This window comes from Lygodium microphyllum, chromosome 6 (assembly GCF_053477565.2).
Source record: "Lygodium microphyllum isolate KBCC chromosome 6, Lygodium_microphyllum_v1.1.10, whole genome shotgun sequence".
In the NCBI taxonomy this organism is placed as follows: domain Eukaryota; kingdom Viridiplantae; phylum Streptophyta; class Polypodiopsida; order Schizaeales; family Lygodiaceae; genus Lygodium; species Lygodium microphyllum.
In genome coordinates this window covers 69407846-69413071 of record NC_141140.1, presented here as the reverse complement: position 1 = coordinate 69413071, position 5226 = coordinate 69407846, and positions in this window count along the sequence as shown.

Here is a 5226-nt window from a genome sequence, read left to right as displayed (position 1 = left end):
CTTGACAGTGCTTGGGTTTAGCAATTATGGCTTTGTTGCTTCTGTGTTGTCTAGCTTCTATGCTAGTTGGGTTGCTTTTGCCCATACAAGTCAGAGAGCAGTTGCTCTTAATGCTTACCCGGCTATGCACTTTGTCTACTATCATGTAGTTTACAGAGCCACTTATTTGGATGTTGTTGTACAGATACTTGGGCTTTTCGTGGAGCTTGACTCTTGCAAGATTTTTTGCCTCTTGCGAGTCTTGGCTTGACTTGGCTTTTCCTAGATGGCATTATGTACTACAGAGCTATGCTTATGTGTATGGTTATGGGCTGATTTCATGTCTGGATACTATATGCTCCAATGACAGATGTCTTATGCTTTATTATATTGTGGTTGGTTATGTCATGCAGTTGGCTACAACTCTTCTTCATGTGGGAGCTTTTTCATCCTTGGTTGATGCCTTTATGTCCTCCCATCCATTGAGGTTTCATGAGCCTTTGTAGCATGCTTCTACCACTGATGTACTTGCAAATGATTATCTTTATGAGTAGGTTCCCTTTGTTGGGACAACCCACAACTCCTTGAGCTCCATGGATGCTATGGATAGCCCTATTCATGATGACTTGGATTCCTTGTCGTCTTCTACAGATTCTTCTTCTACAGATGTATGCTTCCATTGTGGGAAGCTTGGGCATGTTAAAAGAAAATGTTTCACATGGATTAGAGAGTAGTAGAGACAGAGACATACTCGACATGAGCAAAGAGTCAGAGATATAGGAGTGCAGCGAGTGTTACCATTGTTACTAGGGGTGAGGTACATGTTGTTCCTCATGATGATGCAGTTGAGCATGTACTCTTGTCATCTAGTTTTCCTACAACTTTCTTGCTCATTGATATGGCCTATGCCTCAAAGTGGCTATTAGATTCTATGGCATCTTGTCATGTTACTCCACATAGAGCATGGTTCTCTACTTACAAGGATTTTGATGGATGCATATCTTTGGGCCTTGAGCAGACTTATGCTATTCTTGGTATAGGGGACATGCACCTAGCTTTTCCTAATGGGAATTCTCTTATGCTTAGGGATTTTTTACATGTTTTCATGCTCAATAAGAGCTTGATTTCTGTCAGCTAGTTGCATGATGCAGGTTACTCTATTCCTCTTCAAAATAGGTCATGGAAGATCTATCGTGGTTGCTTGGTTTTGGCCAGAGGTTCTAGAGTTGGTTCTCATTACCCAATGCATGTCTCTCATATGGGAGATTCTATGGTTGCAGTTATCTAGATACCACTTTCATTGTTATGGCATTATTGCCTGGGCCATATGCACCACAAAGAGATGGAGATCTTATCTTTTTCAGACTCATTACTGCCTCCTATGTCACTTATAGATCTTAATGCTTGCCTTGATTGTACTCTTGGTCCTTGCAGAGTCCCCCTTGGCTTATCGTGATCGTACGAGGCATGCTCCTCTAGATCTTATCCATTGTGCAGTATATGGACCTATGCCTTCCCAGTCATTCGGTGGAGCATTGTACTTTGTGACCTTTGTTAATCATGCTACCCATCGTGTTTGGGCTTTTCCCTTGGTGCAAATTGAGGATGCTACAATTATGCTTGACAGGTTTATGGATTCTGTTGGTAGCAGGCCTAGGTGGTTGTAGATGGATTATGAGAGTCATGCTATCTCTCCTAGCTTTTAGTCCTATTGTCAGTAGCTTGGCATTGATTTCTTATGCCCTCGATATTATGGGATTGCTCATGGCATGTGCCTGACCTTACAGACAAAGGTTTCTTCTATGCTTACCAAAGCTGGGGTGTCTTATGGATTTTGGGCTGAGGCCCTTATGATGGCAGTCTATTTGGTTAATAGGACTGCTTGATGTTGGATCTTATTACACCCCATGAGGCATGGAGTGGCATGCAACCCTCCTATGATTACTTGAGGATATTTGGCTGCTAGACATCTGTACGTATGCCACATGAGCCTATGCCATGTAGATGTATCCTCCTTGGTTATGGAGATGGTGACTTTAAGGCCTATAGATTATGGGATTTGGATGCCCACCAGGTCATATGCAGCCATCATGTTATCTTCTATGAGACACAAACACCTCTCAGGCCTCTTGATGAGCATTTAGTATGCTTTGTGGCTAATTTTATAGCAGCTACAATGCCATTACAGCAAGATGTTTATGCAGAAAATGAGGCACTTATTGGCTCAGATGAGTAGCCATGCATAGCAGTTAGGGTCAGGATGTTGGTGATCAGTGTTGCTAGACCCCTTGTAGGCTCATGAGAGCCGTTTTCTTGTAGTTTTTGTAGGCTAGATAGCTAGCCATACGTCAGTCTTGCACTTCACTGTGGCCATATGTAGTCTTGAGACCCCGTTGGGACGAGTGTCCGAGATGTTGGCCCTCTTTTAGTGATTGACTTTGGAGAGTCTATGTGATCTCAGCTGTCTCCTATGTGCCACGCTGATGCTATGCGCTACTCTGATGCTTATGCATTACAGCCTTCCACTCATGAGTTGTGCTTGCTTCATGAGAAGCATTCTTGGATTGCTCGGCTGTATGGAGTTGCGGGATCGCTTGTCTCCTGGATGTCATGGACTCGGGGATGCTTGACTCTTCTTTCGCAGAGGTTCCCACTTATTGCATAGCTCGCTTTTTGATTGGGTGTGGGTGAGATGTCATGATTCCTCACCTTGTCTCTTTTCCTTTTTCTTTGTTTTTCCACTCCCTAGCCCATTGGCCTTTTAGTGGGAGGTTGTTGGGGTAAAAGGCCCTTGGGCTTGCCCATGTGTACAATGCCAAGTAGCATCACTTAGATTTGTCTCTGGACAGCTAAAAATGTGTGTAGACAATGGGGCATGTTACAATTGGTATTAGAGCAAATCAACGAATAAAACAATCAAGATAGGAATAAAATAGGAAGAGTGAAGTGATGTCTCACTAGAAAACCTTTTTTCTTTTACTCACTTCTGGATTGTTGCTGCTTCCAGACCTATGAGGCATGGAGCAGGTTCCTTGTATTTCATATCATGTTCAGGAGAGCTATGAATTATTCAAGTTATCGCAAAAGAACTGACATGATGAGGATCCTGGATTAGCTCTACAACCCTTCACCGTTGTATGAGGAAAGGCGTTGGACTTGGAGTGTAGGTTACTACTACATAGATGCCAACTGACTTGCATATCTTCAAAACAATCTGAAGAGGCTAAAATGGTTGGAGGACTTGAAGATTATCAAGTTATTCATCTTCCATAAGGCACGTGTGAACTTGATCCCATATATCGGACGTCGATAGATAGAACATACTTGCTATATCTATGAGAAGGTGGTCAAAGTCTTGCCATTAGATAAAATTAAAGTAATGGGGCGAAACAAATGTCATAGCTATCAAAAAACAAGGATTTTCTGAACTTCCCATGACTTACGGCTTCCTAAGAATCCATTTCCCAAACCCATATTATTATTCCATTCTTGTAGTTGAATCCAATAGGGAATTATTAACTTGGTGCTAATGTATCTCTCAAAAGGAAAATCATTCCAGCCAATTTTTATCTATCCCTAAATAATTGTACTTGAGGTTTATGCTTCTTTACGGATAAATAAGAATTTTACGATTATTTGATTTGTTGTACAATATTGATGTTAAAAAATTTACGCATTGACATAAGTTGTGAAGAGATGTGTAAATGCAATCTTAACGCAAAAGTTTAACTTGAAACTAGATACAACCCCAAACATAGAACCATAATCTTGTTCCCCACGCACTAAGCCCGACAGAGACTCAAGAGAAGAAGTTTCTTCTCAAAAAAATCAAACCACTGGAATTTGATGGGTAAGGGAAGAAAATTAAAGCCAATGCCGAAGTATAAGTGATCTAACCCTTTCTCTCTAATGAGATATTGACTCCTAAGAAGCAGTTGCTTTGTTGCTTTAAGAAATTATCTAGTTGTTCAAACACCAAATCTCGTTGGTTGGATTGAATCCATGGAAGATTACTTCAGTGCAACAGGAACAACACCTACAAACTAGGCCATGATTGCCAAGCTCAAACTCACCGATGAAGCTAGGGTTTGATGGAAGCAATGCTGTAAAGACCAAGCAGCCATGGAAAGCACGGTAACTTGGGATAAGCTAAAAGAAGAAATGTAGGGAAGATACATGCCACCTATGTACAAAACTCAGAAGATGAATGAGTTATTTAAGTTGAAATAGTTGGGCTTGTCTCTAGAGGCCTACTACTCTGAATTTTGTATCGTTAAAATACACCCGGGCAATGAGTATTCCCCCAACAAGTCTCGAAGTTCTGTGATGGACTGAACCAACCAATGAACACTCGACTAGAATCAATGAATCCTTCAAATTTACAAGATGCATTGATAAGGTCAAGACGCATTGACCAAGAAGTCCAAGCAAAGACTAAGAATAATAGACCCTGGTCTCACAAAGAGAAGAATCTAGGGATGTTGAAAACTCAATTTAAAAGGGTGCAAGGATAGAGTCAAGGTCAAATGAAGAAGCCAAGGGCAAATGCAATCAGTGACTTTGTCCCCACTCAAAGAAACGACCAAAGTTTGTGATGTTTTTACTACAAGGAACTTGGGCAATTCAAAAGGGAATGCCCCAAACTTGGCAAAGATTGTTGCCAAGGAAAATTTAGTGGCCAAGCCAGGGCTACCCGCCATGGCCGCGGTTGTGTAGCAATGGGAAGGAAAAAATCTTACAATATGACCATTAAGGAAAACAACAAAGAAGAAGAATCGTCCATGGAAGTTCAGATTGAGAGGGCATCGTTCATGCTGCTCTCCATAAAAAGGGGCCAAGCCGCCAATTTCTGGTGATCCAAACACCATCGGATTACCAAGGTAAGAAATTCAAAACCCTGATTGATTGTGGCAGAACTCATTCTTTCATTTCACCAGCTTGTGCAAGAAGGTTAGGGATAGCCACTATAGCTGCACCTACTTTTCTTGTCAAACTAGTAAATGGGTGAGAAACCACTTGCACTAGACAAACTGCTAAGGTGGAATTTCTACTCAAAAATGAATCCACATCTGTTAAGTTCAGGCTAATGAATCTAGGAGTCCATGAATGCCTACTCAGGATGTGGATTGACTAGTCCTCGTTGATGTTCACATCCATTGTGGGAAGGGCTAAGTCTCATTTCGGAATCCTAAAAGTGAGCTAGTTACAACTCAATGAGAAGCAGGTAAACCAAAGTTCTAGCTAGCA